Source organism: Marmota monax, unplaced genomic scaffold (assembly GCF_021218885.2).
Source record: "Marmota monax isolate L192 unplaced genomic scaffold, Marmota_monax_Labrador192_F-V1.1 WCK01_AAM20220418_F8-fsc00025, whole genome shotgun sequence".
Taxonomy (NCBI): Eukaryota; Metazoa; Chordata; class Mammalia; order Rodentia; family Sciuridae; genus Marmota; species Marmota monax.
This window is the reverse complement of record NW_026691950.1, coordinates 2,428,213-2,447,765: the sequence shown is the minus strand read 5'-3', so window position 1 is coordinate 2,447,765 and position 19,553 is coordinate 2,428,213. Positions and strand designations below refer to the sequence as shown.

General features: G+C 41.1%; 1 protein-coding gene across 5 annotated transcripts in view; it reads left to right on the top strand.

Moving 5' to 3' along the window:
• The window catches only part of Rbm47 (RNA binding motif protein 47), a 162,125-nt gene that overhangs the window by 16,601 nt on the left and 125,971 nt on the right, over positions 1-19,553 (top strand). For all 5 annotated transcript variants that reach the window (XM_046453460.2, XM_046453382.2, XM_046452951.2 and 2 more), the window contains one exon: positions 17,997-18,108. The gene's annotated coding sequence lies outside the window, so the exon portion shown is untranslated. The remainder of the gene's footprint in view (positions 1-17,996; positions 18,109-19,553) is intronic.

The window sequence follows — 19,553 nt, the reverse complement described above, 5'->3', positions numbered from 1 at the left end:
ACAGAATGAAAACACCTTAAAAGGGTCTGGGATGGAGCTCAGAAGTAGTGCCCTTGGAGGTCCTGGGTTCCGTCCTCGTCATCCCAAACAAAACAACAAAGCTTAAGTATCATTTTGGTCATCAAGAATCTTCTGGGGCTGGGGTGTAGCTCAGTGGTAGAGTGTTTCCCTAGAATGTTCAAGGCCCTAGGTTTGACCACAAAAAACAAAAACTGAAAGAACCCAAAAGAGGGGCTTGGGACTGTGGCTCAATACCGGAGCACTTGCCTAGCACATGTGAGGCACCGGGTTCAATCCTCAGTACCACATTAAAAAAAAAAAAAATGTTAAAATGCTCAAAAAATATTTTTAAAAAAATCCACAAAGAGACTCTTCTGATTCTAATTAGTCTTATATGTTCACCAAAAATATAATTTTCCCATTATATACAAATACATAGTTTATAGTAATAAATGTATTTAGCCATACATTAAATGTTATCTTATGTATACTTAATACAGTGAATATATTTAACATGTTAAATATATTTTATATATATTCAGTATATAGCTACTCAGTTTATAACATTAGATAACATAATCACTAGTGGAAACTAAATAGAAATCATTTCATGAACAAAGAGGTTCATTCAGCATTACAAAAGAGAAAAGAAAATATTTCGAATTGAAATGGTGAATGTCGTTATGAGCTACAATCACTTGGAGGCATGCAAATCCAATCTGTATGTATGGACACTGTAACACTGGATCCATTTAGAACATGCAAATCTATTTCTTGTCTTCTCCTTGTCTAGCTTTCAGGTCTGTTGTACTGCTGCATACTCTGTGGGAGGAAATTGAGGTCAGTCCAGACACTGCAAAAAAAAAAAAACCCTATTTATTTCTATTTATTTATTTATTAGGTGGGGTTTTGCTATGTTTCCCAGGCTGGTCTTGAACTCTGGGGCTCAAGTGATCTTCCTGCCTCAGCCTCCTGAGGAGCTGGTCCTGTAAGTGTGTGCCACCATACCCTGCTGGGTTCATTTTAAACTACATGATGAAAGGCTGACGTGTGTCATTAGCAAACCCAGTTTGTGAGCTTCTAGAGCCCAGAGCAAGTGCTAGGGATGTGACAGAAAGCAAGGCAAAGGTCTTTAGGAGCTTAGAGCCATCTTTAGGAGCTTAGAGCCATGAATGTTTTAGATCTTGATTTTTAGTACCACAGCTATAAGGCTCCATGTCCCTCCCACGATTATTCTTAAAAAAAAAAAAAAATATATATTTTCAAAATCATAGGAGTAAAATGGCATGATTTGGAATTGAAACAATAAGAAACTAATGTCTCACAATGTGATGTTTTAAGATGCCTTAAACCATTAGGGTTGGGTGGAGGAAGGAGAGAGGTTATGATGGACGTTTCGCATTAGAGTTATAGAAACTGTCAGCGGTTGCAGCTGTTTATTTTGGTGTGTCAACGCCAGTGGAGCCCATCAAGTGTGATCAAATTTATTATTGCTTAATTGGACCAAATGGTGTGGTTGTTGGTTTTGCCCAAGATGGGTCACTTTCCAAAAGGATATGTGGCTCCTGAAGTTTTCACATTTATTTAAATTCTGTTTTTAACATTTGTGATAAGAAGTATCTTTGGTGAGGAGCTGTGTCGATGTATACCTATAATAATCACATAGAGAAAGGAGGAGGCTGTGTTTGAGTAACTGCGCATCGGCTAGCTGTCATAAAATACTTGAATTGAAAGTTGATGCAAGAAAATAGTAATGTCTAACATTTATTGAGCACATACTGTGTGCCAGAAATTACCTTATTTAATCAATGAAACTTTTCCTAATGAGTAGGTCCTACTTTCTATCCATTTGACAGGTGTGGAAATGAGATACTGACCTGCCAAGTAACTTGCCCTCGGTAAATGGAGGTTAGAGTTCAGACTTCTTCCCATGAGGTCAGGTTTGGAAAAACTCAGTTCCTGGACCAGGACTCAGTCTTACTAGGATCTGCCATTGACTTTTATCACCTCAAACAATTGAGCTTGAACACGGCACTTCATCTTGTTAGCTTTAAAACTGGATAGAAGGGAGGAGAGGTTTTGAACTAGACCTTGACTCTTACACAGCTCTAAACGCCCCCCCCCCCCCCCTCATGGTTCAAATCTGTGGTGTTCTTAGGATGTTTAAGGGAAAGATCAGAAAAGGGATGGATGGGGGCAGTCACCCTGGCGTTAATCATAGGAAGGAAACTGCTAGGTGAGGTGATTCCTACAAAGTTCTTGCAGACTTGGTTCTTGATTCCTGGATGCCATCTGAGAGGGTCACAATGGCTGCTGTGTAGTATGGGGCTACCCCAGTCAGTGGCTCTCCACTGAGAAAAATTTTGTCTTCCAGAAAACATTTGAGCACGTCTGGACTCTTTCTTTTTGGTTGTCATAATCCGGGGGTCGAGGTGTTACTGGTGTCCAGTTGGTGGAGGCTGAGGACCTGGTAAATGGCCTTCAGTGCACCAGAGAGCCGCTCACAGCCAGGAATTATCCAGTGCAGAATGTCAGTAGTGCCAAGGCTGAGAAATTGCTGTCTAGATGAGGCTTTGCTTTCCATAGCCACTGCTGTCCTACACACCCAGGACAGTGTTCCTTCCTTTAATCGTGTGTGTGGGAGAGTGGGTCGGAGGGAGGGCTTGCACATGCTAGACAAGTGCTGTACCGCTGAGCTACACTCCTGCTTCTTCCTTTAGATTTTAACACTGATCTCTCTTGTGATGATTCAGGGGTCAGGGAGAAATGGGGAGATGGTCAGTAGCAAAACCACTGTTTTCTGTTCTTAAGACATAAGTGGTCACCAGCAACCTGCTAGAAGAGCCCCCAAATTAATAGTTTGTTTTCCCCTTTGCAGCAGATTCTGTTCCCAATGACAGGGTCTCCACTGTCTCCTTCTCAGATTCTGAGCATGTTTCCTTACGAACTTTTGGTATTACTAAAATACTTCTGGATTGTCATCCTGGTTGTTTATAAATTTCTAACAGAGCTGGGTTTTGAGAAAGTTTGTTAGCAGGGTCCTTCAGACCTAAAGATGCCTGAAGTTTAAGGTTTTAGGTTAGATAGAATGAAGTTGTCCTATGCTTTATCAAATCTCTATCTTGAGTTCATTTAAGGTGAAAAGTGCTTACATGGCACTCTAAACTCCTTGGAGGGACAAGATCTATGCTAATTGAATATGTGCAGTGACTCAGCTGCACTGTCAACAACTTTGGAAAACAGCAAACATGCAAGGATGGCTAGAAATGATCTCTATGTACTGCGCTCACATTTTCCTTTGAAGAAATGTTTTGGTCAATATTTAATGTCCTGCAGATTTGGAGCAGAGAGATAAATGTGTTTGTATTTGTTCTTGGCTGAAGGAAGCTGTTTACCTAGTTTCCATAAGAAATTAATTACAAACCGGGTGCTGTGACACATGCCTGTAATCCCAGAGACATGGGAGGCTGAGTCAAGAGGATCCCAAGTTTGAGGCCAACCTAGGCAGCTTAGACCTTGTCTCAAAATAAAATTTAAAAAAGGATCTAGGGATGCAGCTCAGTGGTATGGCACCACTGGGTTCCATCCCTAGCCCTGCAAAAACAAAAACACAGGATTACAACCAAAGAAGGGAAGGAAACCCGAGAAACCTAAGAGATGGAGATCATAGGGGAATAAAAATTGCCATGCATTCAGCTTTGACCTCCCTGAAGTGGAAACAAAATATAGCTACCATGAGCTTTTATTTTTTTTCTATGTATAAAATACCTTCCGATTTGATAAATGGGAAAATGATGTGCACTGAGATACTAGGAAATTCACTCAGGAACTTTTGTGGCGTGCCACATCATTTGAGGTCACAGCAGCTCTAAATACACCTTATTGGTTCAGATGAGAGAACTGCCCATTCTAGCTTCTGCTTCCGGTGGGCTTCCGAGGGTGTCCTGGGTACTGACCTTCATGGAGTTTCCAGCTATTCTTTTCTTTTTGGTGCTGGGACTTGAACCCAGGGGTACTATACCACTGAGCTATACCCCCAACCCTTTTTATTTTTTATTTTGAGACAGTCTCACTAGGTTGCCCAGGCTGCCCTCAAACTTGCAATCCTCCTCCCTTGGCCTCCTGTGTGGCTGGGATTTCAGTTGTGTGCGCCTCTGCACCCAGCATCTAGCTAGCCTCCCTGTGTAGCACTCTCTCTCCACGCTGCACATTGTGGATTTATGATCCCTTGATTCATTCAGAGTTCCTGGGAACTTCTTGTTAACATAGTCTTCACTTTTCTTCCTTCTAAAGCTGACTTTAGAGGCTCGTAGAGGTAGCTAATTTAACTCTGACTCTTGATTGTTCATGATTCTGACAGTTGAATCCTATTTTAACTTGGTCTTCATCATTCTGTTCTGAAGAGGTGTGAGTCTTTACAGGAAGGCAGTACCCAGTGCTTGATTATTTTAGTTGTTCTTTTCATGTATTTTATTGGAGATATATAGGATATATATATATATCAATGATATCTTTGACTAGATATGATTGAAAAATTGTCCCAATTAATCTAAGATGCCCTGCAGTTTTGTCCATTTCTTAATAACAATTTTAAGTTTGCTTCCAAAAATTCCTCTTGAAGGATTTTTTTTTTTTTTTGTACAAGAGATTGAACCCAGGGGTGCTTAACCACTGAACCACATCCCCAGCCCTTTTAAGTTTTTATGTAAAGACAGAGTCTCACTGAGTTGCTTAGGGCCTAAGTTGCTGAGGCTGGCTTTGAACTTGCAATCTTCCTGCCTCAATCTCCTGAGCTGCTGGGATTACTGATATGTGCCACCCTGCCCGGAATCTGTGGGGACCCCCTTATGGTAGTAGTGGCTCCACCATTTATTCATTGAGTAGATACAGGTTCTGTATCAGGCATTGGAGATAAAAAAAAAAAAGAAGTGTGAAACACTGTGGATCATAAAGAGCTCACAGACTAGGAGATACAGGTCAATAAAAAAGTTTTCTCATGCTTTCTCTAACAGAGGTACTTGTTTGTTCATCTATTGATTCACTAAAAGCTATTTATTTTGTGACTACATTTACCTTCTAGGAATAAGAAAGATTTCTGTTTTAAAGATGCCATGGTCTACTATAGAGAGACCAAAGCATTAAAAATGAATGCCATGGAAAATTCTAGATGCTATGATAGGAGTCAGTAGCATCAGTTTCACCTGATATGACAGAGAAAGAGAGAGATGTCGAGGAAACGCCTCAAAGATGAGACTTTTAATATGCTTATGTGTTATGTGCCGAGTCCTGGTCTAAGCACTTTATGAAGACTGCCTCATTTAATTCACGTAAGAACACTATGAAGTCCACAAAATTATTATCCCTATTTGCAGATGAGAAGTTGTAACTTGCCTACTGTTCCATAGCTAGTAAGGGCAGATCCAGGATTTGAACCCATGTGACTTTTCTTCAGAATGAAAGATCATTCTTTTTTTTTTTTTTTGGTGCTAGGGATGGAACCCACAGGGCTTAACATTAAATTTAATGCAGTCATTTTAAATTGACATCTGTCACGCCTCTCTAGCAGAGTGGCCTTAGAGAGCACAGGTGTAGAGATGTAGCCAGACTCCACATGTTTCCTGTCCTCTTGTTTCTCCAAGTTGGCGATGACGACAGCAGGGTTAGCAGGCTGACTCAGGAAGGTACGTGGAAGACTTTGACCTTCATCAGCGCCACCCTCTTTGATTGACGTCTGCTCCTTCTGTTGACTTCCTATCTTGCACTCACCCAGAATGTGGCTTACTAACAACAGCTTTGAAAGCACAGTGTTCTTGGAGTTGAGGTTGTTGTTGCTCCAACAACCTCTAAATTCTGGATTTGTGTGTTTGCCTGCCATAGACAAGCCTATTTGATTGGACAGGGGGAAAAAAACTCAAGCCTAAGCTTGCTTCAGTCTCAATGGCAAAAGGAAGGGTTTCTTACACGGTTGTTCGTGGCCCAGGGCAGAGGAGTCATTCTTTGCTCCTGGGTTGGCTGGTCTTTCCCAGTTTGCACACTCAAGGGAATAAATCCTAGTCATGCCCCTCCTAGTGACATTTTGGTCAATGACTGCGTAATAAGATGGTGATCCTGTGGTTGCCTTTTTAGTTTGTATCAGTGTACTCTATGGTGTTCGCATGACAACGATACACGTCTTGTATCCTTGTTATTAAGTGACGTGTCTCTCTTATATCCATGGATATTCACTGGAGCATCTGCTAGGTACCCACTGGTCACTTTGCTAGGTTCTGGAGAGATGGAGGTGAGCAGGACACTGTTCCTGCCCCACAAGCTGCTTGCTTTTCAATGGGGACAAATGACTGCACCATTATAGGACATGTGATAGGAACAGAGCCCAGGGCAGGGGACAGTCAGAGAAGAGAGATAGTCTTTATTTATTTTTTATTATTATTTTTTAAATTGTATCAAATTTTATTTCTGTACTTGATTATATCAATATAATTTATATTACAAATTCTTCATTTATTCAGTTTTTCATAAAATAAGTGAGTTATTCATAGTAGAGAGATAGTCTTTTAGTTGGATTTTTTTGAGATATAATTCACATGTTATAAAATTCATCATTTTAAAGTATAAAACTCAGTAGTTTTTAGTATGTTTACAAAGTTGTGTAACCATCACCATTGTCTAATTCCAGAACATTTTCATTACCCCATAAAGAAACCCTGTAGCAGTTAGTTAAGCAATTAACTCCTCATTTCCCTCTTCCTGGCTTTTGACAACCACTAATCTACTTCCTATCTCTGCTATTTGCCAGTTCTGAACTTTTCATATAAACAGAATCTCATTTCACTTAACATACATGTTTTCAGGATTTACCGATTATGTAGCATATCTTAGTACTCCATTCCTTTTTATGGCTGAATAATATTCCATTGTATGGAGATACCACTTTTTTTTGCGGGGGAGTACTGGGGATATAACCCAGAGGCACTTCACCACTGAGCTACATCCCCAGCCCTTTTTATTCTGTGACATGGTCTCACCTAGGACCTGGCTAAATTGCTGAGGCTGGCTTCAAATTTATGATCTTCTGCCCCAGCCTCACAAGACACTGGGTTTACAGGCGTGCGCTACCGCCTCCAGCGAGATACCATTTTTTGTTTATCCATTTATCATTTGATGACCATTTTGGTTTCAGCGGAATTTGGAATAAACAGGTTTTTGCAAGGCCTGGGAGGGAGGGTGCGATTTGTGGTAGAGAGCAACCATTTTAAGTAACACAGGCATGTTGTCAAGTAAGGTGGCATACACCTGTGATCCGGCAACTCTGGAGGCTGAGGCAGAAGGATCACTTGAGCCCAAGAGTTCAAGACCAACCTGGCCAACAGAGCAAGACCCTATCTAAAACAAACAACAGCAAAGAAACACCACATTTATTTAAAATGGAACTTATTACCTTCCACAGAAAACCAGTATTTTCCTAATGTACACGTAAATAAACCATTAAAATGGAATGTGTGTACTCATGTACCATCTAAAAGTAACACGGGCATCAGTTTTGTGTATTATCCAGAGTGAAAGATTGGGACTTACAGAGTGACCTTTGAACACTGGGCACTAGGCCCATCAAAATCCAACTTGGGTGTGTACTCCAGCCCCAGAGCGGCTCCTATACTTTGGTACTCGATGTGGCAGGCTCATCAAATGTCTCCCTCCTTGGATTCTTTATGCCTTTTCATTACAGCATATTATTCCTTGGACTCTCCTTCTCCCTTCCATCTGTCATTTCTTAGGACTATCTTAAATTATCCCCCACCCCACATTCTGCTGGCGCTGGGGATCAAACCCAGGGCCAAACACATGCCAAGCAATCAATCTACCACCCAACGATACCCCCAGCCCATTCCTCCTCTCTTAAGTCTTCTCAGACCTTCTGGGTTCCTCCAGAACTTGGCTCTGACATGCCCTATGTGCCCATGTGGGATTGTGAGGTATTTCAAGGCTGGAGATAGTATTTGTGGAATAAATAAATGATTGGTTAGGGCCAAAGGGTGAAGACCTTAAATATGATGGTAAGTGTTATAAACTGTAGCATTCCCCAAACACAGAATGTTTAAAAGCATACAACATGCTGAACGTGGTGGTGCATGCCTATAATTCCAGTGGCTCAGGAAGCTGAGGCAGGAGGATCGAGAGTTCAAAGCCAGCCTCAGCAAAAGTGAGGCGCTAAGCAACTCAGTGAGACCATGTCTCTTAATAAATACAAAATAGGGCTGGGGAGGTGGCTCAGTGGTTGAGTGCCCCTGAGTTCAATTCCCAGTACCAACAAAACAAAACATACAACACAATCGATGTCATTTAAAAAAAATTAAGTATGGTTAGGTGTGGTGCATGCCTGTAATCTTAGCTACTTAGGTGGAGTTGGGAGGATTGCAAGTTCAAGGCCAGCCTCTAAACTTAGTAAGATCCTGTTTCAAAAACAACAAAAACAACAAACTAGCTCAGTGGTAGAACATCTCTGGGTTTAATCCCCAGTCCTGGAGGAGGGGCAAGCTAAGTATGGTTTGTATGGAGACTGAATAGAGGAGTGGGATCCTGGAGGCTGGGTGATGAACATAAACTAAGCACTGTTTAAATGTTTGGTGCCAAAAAGAGGACCCATTAAATCTGAAAATATTTGACTCAACTATTCCACTCCCAGGAATGTAAACAACAGAAATTTGTACATATGTTCACCAAAAGACGAGGAGGCTAGCAATGTTCTTAGGATCCCTATCAAAAATATTCCCAAACCAGAAGCAACTTGGATATCCATCTATAGTAGAATAAATGAAAAAAACTGTGGTATGTTCATTCAACAGGATTCTAATATAATGAGAGCAAGCAACTACGACTACGTGCAAAAATCCACTTGGAATTCATGAACTTAACAGTGAAGGAAGCCAGACCAACAGGATATATTGCAAGAACCTGTTCATGTGAAGTTCAAAAATAGACAAGATGAATCTCTGGTATTAGAAGGCAGGATAGTGGTCAACCTTGGGTTGGTGGTGACTATAAAGGGACATGAAGTACCTTTGGTTTGTGGAAATCAGTGGTGAGGTATTCTGTTAACGTGTACATTTTCTATTTATATGTTATACATCCATGGAAATTTATAGGTAAAATAATGGGAAGAAAGTTGTGATTTGTAAAATATAAAAAAGATAAAAAGCCTTGTTCTAGAAAGAAGGAAAGTACCGACTCAGTGAAAAACAGAAACTGTCCCTGGGTACAAGATCCTGAGCTGCCTCTTGTCAGTTGTCCACGTGCCGTGGTTGTCTCGGGATTTCTTATCTGCCACATGTTAGCTGTAAATGTAATAACTATACAGTTGCATTTCATTTTACAACATTCAAACCCTATGGAGACATCATCCCTTACATCTTTAGAACTTCTTTATGAGGGCTCACTCTTATAAGGCCCAGAGAGATTTAATTTGCACTGTCACAAGACTTGTAGGTGACTTGACCTGAAATGGTTTCCTCTGAATCCTCTCCTGTTCTTTTCCACCCCAACTTGGGAACACATGGGCTTGGCAGTTGGACTTGGACTTTTCATCTCCAGGAACAGAGAGCAGCAAAAGGAGGCTAGTACTGAGAGAGGGAAGAGTGGCCCAGGTCTACCTGATGGATCCACGGTCGAAGGCTTGTGGTTCCTTGTGTCAAGACAGCGCACAAGCAAGCAGAGTGTTGCTTGGCATGCAAGTTCCATCCATTGTAATTTTTGCTACTTTTCTTCTTATAGAATTAAGGGTCTTAAGTACGAATGAAATGACCTCAAGTTAACAGAATGAGAAAGCCATTGGCTTGATCAAGTTGTCGTTGAAAATCTTTTAGGGTTGCTTTCAGTTAGCTTTCTGCAGATGCAGGTTTTCCAGGAGTGGTCATAGAATCATCTGCTTGTTTTCAGTTGGACAGGACCTCAGGGGCTTTCTGGTCTGACATTCCATCCAGTGCAGGCGGCCTCTGGGCACTAGTGATAATGGTGATCTGATAAGGGTGTGCACCTAGAGCTTCCCATGGGCGGGGTTCATTACAGTTCTCTTGGGTTTCTCTTATTAGAATATCTGTTCTCCAGATAAGCAAACAGACTCAGAAAAGTTAAGCAGTTTGCCCTAAACTATGCAGCTAATTATAGCAAGGCAGTTCCAGTCTTTATGACTCCACGTTGGGGGGTGGGGTTTGGCTGCTCTGCCATTCGCAGGTTCCATCCTGTCCTGGAGTTCCTGCAGTAATGGGAGCGTCGTCATTTCCACGAGGCACTGCTGTGGGTGGAAAACCCTACTTGGAAGATCTTTTTTTTTTTTTTTTCCTTTCTTTTTTTTGGATTGGGGATTGAGCCCAGAGGTATTTAACCACTGGCCATATCCCCAGCTTTTTTATTTTGAGACAGGGTCTTGCTAAGTTGCTTAGGGCCTAACTAAGTTGCTGAGGCTGGCTTTGGTCTTACAATCCTCCTGTCTCAACCTCCTGAGTCACTGGGATCACGGGTACACCACCATGCCTGGTATGGGAAGGTCTTTCTTACATTTAGCTGGAATCTTATTTCTTGGAACTTTTATCCAAGGTCTAGTCTAGCAAGAGCAATACTATTTGGCTGAGTGTGGTGGCACATGCCTATAATCCCAGCAGCTCCGAGGTGAGGCCCGAGGATCACGAGTTCAAAGTCACCTTCAGTAACCTAGTAAGGCCCTAAGCAATTCAGCAAGACCCTGTGTCTAAATAAAATATAAAAAAGGACTGGGGATGTGGTTCAGTGGTTCAGCATCCCTAGGTTCAATCCCTAGTCCCCCCCCCCCCCAAAAAAAAAAAAAAAAAGAAAAAGAAAAAAAAAGAAGTAATACAATTTAAGATCCCATTGTTGGGGTGAAAGCTGTCCCTCAGAAAAATGAAGAGTTACATTAGAGGTAATTTCCAGAATGATGTCAAGGACTCCAGTGGTCCCTGGGTGTCTAACACCCTGCCCCATCTCTTAGGAAACCAAACAATCACCAGTGAGTGATGTGCTCAGGGCTCAGCTGGGGGATTGTCCTGCCACTGGTGCATCACTGGGGTCTGCTGATGGTACTCAGCTTGTGACTAGACAGCCCTGGTCATCCAAGATGGTTTATCCACATGCCTGGCACCTTGGGCAGCCATAGGGCCTCTTCATATGGTCTCTCCTACAGGGTAGTAAGATTTCTTACATTTTAGCCAAGATCTCCAAGGGGAAGTGTTAAGCTAGAGAAGCTCCTAGTCCCTTTGAGCCTGGGCTTAGAAGCTGGAACAGTATCACTTTTAGGTCAAAGCAGTCGCAGAACCCACCCAGGGTCCAGTGGAGAGGCCATGGACCCCACCTCTCAATGGGAAGAGTGTCGAAAAGTTTTGCGGCTACTTTTAATCTGCCACACTGAGGATTGTCCTAAATGTGTACTCATTTTGCTGGGTTGGGATTGGTAAATACCTATTTGAGTTTGGAAGTTCTTTTGCTGAACTTGACTGTTTTCATGATTTGGGGGCATTTAACTTATTTTCCTAATGTTATTTTAGTTATATAGCATAATTTTTACCAGCATTGATTATTTGCAAAGTTAAAGAATGATGAATCCATACTCCTAGAAGGACAGATCCCACCTCTCTTGTCCTTTAAGTATAGAAGTTTCTGATAATTCATTTGTGGCTTAAACACATGTGAGAGGAGAAATGGATGCTGTCAAATATAGAGTCAGATCTCCTGTGTCAAGAGGTTTTTCAAAATAGCTTAACTTATACTCTTAATTATATCATTTTCAGTTTTTCACGCCTGCAAAGCATTTGTGTTTTGATTCTCTAAAGCAACATTCTGAAGTCTGTGATTTTGTTGAATAATGAACCCTTTACGTCCATGCTTTATTTTCCATTAGAACTCGAGGCCGATGGTCATTCCTCTACCGATATTAGCAGAAGGAGTTAATTGAAATTGTTTCTAATCTTTTGATCCTTGTCACACTGCTCTGCTATGCAATAATACACTGAAGAATTTTCTGAAAGTAAATGTTGGGGACTTAACTGTAGCTGCCTGCCTTAGAAATTCCATTTTGTGGAGTTACACTAGCAGTTGGTATGTTACATTGACCAAAAGGTGCTGTTTTAGAAAACAGATAATAATACATGCAGATGTAAAACAGAGATGCTAAGGGATGTGAATTCATTCTTGCCAAGTGCCCTGCTCCTTATTGCATGGGCTACTGAGCAAAATCTTTCTAGGTGATTCAGGAGCTGGAGGAAGAGCTTTTTCATGGACAGGTGAGGTTGTTTTTGTTTGCTTATTTATTTGATTTTTTACTAACAGTCATTTCTGCCAAAACAGAAATTAACTCAGGTACATTCATTTTATAAGCCTTTATTATTTTTTTAAACCAAAAATTCAATATTTTACAAATTTATTTTACTATTTTATTGAAATATTTTGGGTCTACTGAAAAGCACAGGGACTACCACACCAAATGCCTCCTTTTCCATGGCCCACAACTGAAGCTCTATAACCTTCACCTTCATAACCTCTTTCTCTCTCTTCAGGCCACCTCCCTGAATATGGCTAATATGATTCCCATGCATGTCTTTTTGCCTTTACTACATATGATATGTACTCTATTCAATTCATGATTACACGCACACACACACACAGATTTAGGAAAGCAGATACACATTCAAGGAAATGTGGGTCATTGCTCCAGGGAGGAAAATAGCTTATTTATGTGTGTGTGTGTGTGTGTGTGTGTGTGTATGTATGTATTTTTGGTGGTGATTCTGGGGATTGAACCCATTTTATTTTTTTATTTTGAGACAGGGTCTCACTTGCCCAAGCTTGGGGTCCTCCTGCCTCAACCTCTCCAGTCACTGGGATTATAGGCGCGCACCACTGAACCTAGCCCCTTTATATTTTTCAAGGTTAAAAAAGCAGATCAAAGGCTGGGGTTGTGGCTCAGTGGTAGAGTGCTTGCCTAGCACATGTGAGGCACTGGGTTTGATTCTCAATACCACATAAAAAATAAAGATATTATGTCCATTTACAATGAAAAAAATATATATATTTTTTAAAAAAATCAGATCAAGAGAACACTTGAAAATCATATGGGGGTACATGCCTGTAATCCCAGCCACATGGGAGGGAGGCTGAGGCAGGAGGATCACAAGTTCCAGGCCAGCCTGGGTTATTTAGCAAGACCCTGCCTCAAAAGTAAATGAAAAGTGCTCAGGATGTAACTCAGTGGTAAAGCATAAAAACCATGGCTGCTTTTGCATAGTACGGCAGATTTGAGTAGTTATGACGGAAACTGACTCAGAAAGCCCAAGATATCTGACCCTTTAGGAAAAAATGTTTTTGACCCTTGTCTAGCATATGGACATGCACTTACACAGTAAATAATCTGACTAGAGGAAGAGTGCTGTGTAGCCTTGGCCAGAAGGAGGCTGAAGTGGTGAAAAGAGTTTATTTTTAAATCTAGGAATCTTCCTGTCCTTCTCTCGTCTCAGGAGATGAGTAATAATTGTCCCTCTCAACCTCCATCCCCTGCCTGATTATATCTGATTCCTCTGCTCTAAGCTTCTTTTCCTCTTGCTCTCACTTTTCCCACCCTCCTGTCTACAAAGCCAGCAAATTCTGGCTCCAAGGACAGTCACCTCCCTGCTCCTGAAAGTTCTCTGCTTTCTTGGTTTAGCAGTAGATTTTGCCTGTGCCTCTGATTGGGCATCTTGAGTCGCCTTGCTTCATTCTTTCTTTCTCTTAGACTTCTGGCTAATTGCACACAACGAGACTGTGTCTACTCTAGCTTCAGATAGATGAAGATCACTAAAGAGTCATTGGTCAAATGATCCTTTAAACATAAACTGTAGAAAGAGCTGAGGAGACTATTTCAACCCCCCCCCCCACACACACACACCGCTGTGTGTCTCTCTTTCAATATTGGGGACTGGACCCAGGACCTCACTTTAGCTAGGCAAATGCTCTACCACTGAACTATACCCGTATACCCCCTTTTAAAAAATGTTTATTTTTGAGACAGGGTCTTAATAAGTTGCCCAGACTGCCCTTGAACTTGTGATCTTCCCAACTCAGCTCCAGAGTAGCTGGGATTACAGGTGAGCAGGTGTGTGCCACTTTGCCTGGCTGGATACTTCAATTTCTTTTGCAAATAATAATAATACCTCTTCCTTGTCTTTTTTAAGGATGAATTTTTCCCTTTGTTAAACCAGAATCATGCAGATAATTATCCCAACTGATTATTTCATCTTCCAAAAATAGCTGAAGGATGCACAGTGATAAGCACGGACGCCCATCTGTTAGCCATCAGACCTTGGAGTCCTGTTGGCACTGGAAAGGGGAATGGCCGTTGCATGGGTCATCATGGTGCCTGCCAAAAAAGATATAATTCAAAGACTAATAGTCTAATAGTGCTCAGTCTTCAACCTCAAAGTGCTTTTACATAAGTGAAATAAAATAAAGCACAGAAAAAAATGATAAATGCTACAAGGATGAAAAATCAAGGTAGTGATCAAAGTGATTAAAGAGGAAAGAAAAGATATCGGAGAGGAAAGGAAGGGGAGGAAACATGCAGGACTTCTTGAAGGAGGTGACAGGGAAACACAGCAAGGAAATGGAGCACTGGAATTTAGTGGGAATGTTCTAGGCCCAGGGAGAGCATAAGCACAAGTGCTGAGACAGATACTTCAGGTTACACATAGGCACAGAGAGCAGAGGGTGGTCTGTTGGACCACCTACTCGGGCAGTAGAGGGAGGGAAGAGGATGCAGATAGGATTAAGGTCCCTGTAGGCAGAGTCTTTAATGTTAGCAGAGAGGGTTGATAGCTCTGAGAGTTTATATACTCCTCCCAGGGAGAAGGGTAGCCACATACCGACAGCTCCAGTCTGAAGTTCAGTCCTCAATCTGGAAGACTGCCGCACTCCAAGGCCTTGACTTTTACTATCTTGTTCCAGTGTCACTCCATGCAGATTTGCTATCAGTACAGAAGATGCAAAAGACACTGGAACATGGTGTTTTACAAAACATCTCAGAAAGAACCACATTGTGCAATGGCCCTCATCTCTTTTATCACTTTCAAATCAAGAGAAATATCCCTGACTATAATGGAATATACTGTCTTTTGTGCTCTTTACTTTGACACAGTCCTGGCAGGAAAAAAGAGGCCCAAATGGAAACTTTCCGTGTTTGAAATGAGTTGAAGAGGGAGGAGAGAAAACATGATTTTCCAAACTATTCCCTTGGGTTGGTAGGAATATACATTGATCAGTGTTTCAGATATTTGTGAAGTGGTTTCTATGGATCCTTCCCTTACAATGCTTTCATTGGTAAAGTTGGCTCATTGATGAAACATTTAATTTTTTTTTTTAAATAAAATATGCCCCGAGTTGTTTTCATTGATACTAAATTGGATAAGGAGGTGAGTAAACCTAACCAGGGTTCAGGATGTCATTTCAGTGTCAACATGAAGGAACAGGGGATCTCCGTGTGTAGCCTGAGCCTCAGCATCAGAATTACTCAAGGGCTCATCTAAACATTCAGATTCCTCACCCTAGACCTGCAGAATAGGAATCTCTTGGGCACAAAGCCTGGGAATTTGCATTTTGACTTATATGAATTTAAGGTGATTCTTTAATTTTTTTCTATTACTGTAAAATATACATAAAAGAAAATCCACCATTTTAAACTTGTTTTGGGGAGGGGGGTTGCTTGGGGATAGAATCTAGGACCTCTTGCAAGTGAGGAAAGTGCTTTACCACTGAGCTGCATTCCCAGTCACCCAAACCTTTTTTAAGCATAGTTCAGGGGTGTTAAATACATTTACATTATTATGCAGCCATCACCATTATCTGTTTCTGGAATGTTCATCTTCCCACACTGAAGCTCATTAAACATTTCCCACTCCATCACCCACCTGGTGACCACATTGTATTCTCCATTTTTATGAATTTGACAACTCTTCTACCTCATGTCAGTGGAATCTGACAGTATTTGTATTTTTGTGACTTACTGATATCACTTAGTTTGATGTTCTCAAAGTTCACTCATGTTTTAGCAAGTTTCAGAACTTTATTCCTTTTAAGATCAAATAATATTGCATTATGCACAAACACACACACACACACACACACACCCTGCATGAGGTCCATCCGTTTATCTGCCCACGAACAAATGTTACTCCTATGAATTGTAAAGCACAGACTTCTCTTTGAGTCTCTGCGTTTCACTTGGGAGACACTGGATCCTTAGTAATTTTGGTAGTTTTTTGAGAAGCTGCCAAACTGTTTTCCCAAGCAACTACACCATTTTACATTCCCATCAGCAGTGCACAAGGAAGGGCTCCTAATTTCTCTCCCTCTTTGCCACTGTTTGTTACTCTCTTTTTTTTTTTATTTATTTACTTATTTTTAAAGTTTTCTTAATTTATTTGTTCTAATCAGTTATACATAACAGGAGAATGCGGTTTGATTCATTGTACACAAATGGAGCACAGTTTTTCACTTCTCTGGTTGTACACAAAACAGGGTCACACCATTTGTACAATTATTCATGTACTAAGGGTAATGATGTCTATCTGTCTTATTTATTTTTCTGAAACAAAACAAAAAACAGCCATCCTGGTGTCTTTGATGAAATGATGTCTCATTGTGGTTTTATTGATATAGCTCTTTTTTAAAATATAAAATTTGATAAGAGAAAGTTAATTTATGGAAGTTGTAAAAATGACTTCATAAATGCCAAAGAAAGGTTAGGAAAACATTTTCAGGTGATACAACCCAGGTATATTGCCAAGTAATTAAATGTAAGTGTGATAGTGAACAGTATGTTGTGAACAAGAGGCAAACCAGTTAGTGGGTATGAAAGGGTGCCTCCCCTCTACTTCACCTCAATACTATTTTTTTTTTTTTTTGGTAGTTGTTAGAACTGAAATCTACTCAATCGAGGGAAGAGCCAAGGGAAAAAAAAAATTACATTTTTTTGGGGGGAAAAATTGGGCCTGTAACCAAAGGTGAAGGCTCTGAATTGCTGTCTGGATAGGAAATGGTGGACTGACTCGGAAGAGGAGGAGACACCTATTACAAATTAGTGCACCACACTTTGCCTTTGAACGGGCCCTTCCCTGAGTTGTAAAACATATTTTGGGATGTGACTCACTCTGGGATTACCACAGGGAGTCTTTCCTAGGCATTCCATAACTTCAGGAAATTCCATTTCCACAGACTTACCTCACACCACGCTCTTGCCATCCTTTGAACCTTACGTGCTCTCTGTCCACGCCTTCAAACAGACTGTGTCCGGTGCCCTCTTGTCTAGCTGGAGAACTCCACTCCATAGTCTACCCTTTGGGAGCCTTTTCTGGTGCTTCAAGAAGAATCCATTGCTCACCCAGATAACTGCAGTTGTCCCCACGTACCTGCCACTCCTTGATTTTCTCATCCCCAGTTTCTGTTGCTTTTTTAAAAATTGAAGTGAAATCCGTACAATATAAATGAACTATTTGGAAGTGTCCAATCCAGTGTGTTTAACATAGTCACAGTGTTGTGTGCTACCGTCACTTTTGTCTAGTTCCAACACATTTTCATCACTCTTGAAGACCCCACTATCCACTTAAAAAGTCACACCTCATCCCACCTTCCTGTAGCTTCTGGCAACCACTGATATGCTTTCTGCCTCCCTAGACTTACTTAATCTGGAAATTTCGTGTAAGTGAAATCACATAATGTATGACCTTTGTATCTGGTTTCTTTGATTTAGCATGATGTATTCAAGGTCCAACCATATGGCATGACCAGTTCTTCATTGATTTTTAACAGGGAATAATAAATATTCCCTTGCAGGACAATACCACATTTTCTATACCTATTCCTCCATTGATGGACATTTAGGTGGTTTCTGCTCTTTGGGCTGTTGCTTCTTAAGATAACTACAACCAAGCTACATGCTGATCTCTTGTACTCATGTCATTCACCAGGTGAGACAGTGTGTCTACAGCTCAGAGACCGGACCCTTGCCCAGGGAAGAAGGACTTCCACCAGGACTGCTCAGTGACCTTAGATTAGAGGCGGCAAGTGTGACGTTTACAGGTAATATGAAGTCCTTAAAATGTGTTTGGTTTGCTTTCCCATGCTCTGTTGTCTTGCACAGTCTTTAAGAATTGAACTGTTTGCTCATTTAAAACATAAGATATTTTACATACACACAAGCCTAGAGTTGTCCTATTACAAAAAAAAAAAGAGAAAACTATGCCTGTGCTTGGCCTGTATCCACCTAGCATCTCTCAGCTGGAGATGGCATGGGCTGTCCAGTTCACCACCATCCCTGCAGCCAAAGCCAGGAACCATTCAAGCTGTTCTTTGTTCTAACACTTGGGTTAAGAGGCAATTGAAAGATTTCTTGGGCCCAGGACTTGTGTCAAAGGTAGAGAAAAATACTGTAAGTGCCTCATGGCCTGCCTTGTTCACGCAGACACTTCAGGATCAGTGTTCTGTCTTACATGTTCATCATGTTCCTAAATACCAGCATTTAAAAAAAAAAAAAAGCTTTATTAAGATATTATTCAGGGGCTGGGGATGTGGCTCAAGTGGTGGCGTGCTCACCTAGCGTGCGTGGGGCACTGGGTTCGATTCTCAGCACCACATAAAAGTAAAATAAAGATATTGTGTCTACCTAAAACTAAAAAATAAAAAATATTAAAAAAAAGATGTTATTCATATTCCATGTAATTCACTCATTTAAATCGCTGGGGCTGTAGCTCAGTGGTGGAGCGCTGTAGACTCTCAGAGGCAATGAACGACCCTGTCATGCTTCACAGCCATTGCATTGGAATTTTGGCTGGCTCATTTGGTGTTGTGCCCTTTCAATATCTTCTGTGGTGCCACCAAAATATTCTGGCACAGATAGTCCCAACTTGCAACAGTTTGACTTATGTTTTTTAAAATTTTACAGTGATATAAAAATATACCTATGCAGTCAGGCATGGTGGCACACACCTCCCAGTGATTGGGGAGACAGAGGCAGGAGGATCATAAACAAGTTTGAGGCCAGCCACGGCAATTTAACAAGGCTCTAAGCAACTTAGCAAGACTCTGTCTCAAAATAAAGAAAATAAAAAGAGCTGAGGATGTGGCTCAATGGTTAAACACCCCTGGGTTCAATCCTCATTGCTCCCTCCCCACCTCCCAAAAAAAGGGCCTATCTATGCAACAGTTCTGTTTTTCACTCTCAGAGAGGTATTCAATAAATTATGTGGAATATTCAGTACTTGATTATACAATTGGCTTTGTCTTAGATGATTTTGCTCAACTGTAGGATAATGTAAGTATTCTAAGCACATTTAAGGTAGGCTAGGTTAAGCGGTGCTGTTTGGCAGGATGGATGTATTAGAAACATTTTTGACTTAGGATATTTTATTTTTATTTTTATAGACAGCAGAATTTGTTTCTTATAGTATAGGAGGCTGAGAAGTCTAAGATCAAGGCGTTGGCAGAATTGGTGTCTGGTGAAGGGGCAGCGTGGCTGTCCAGTTCAT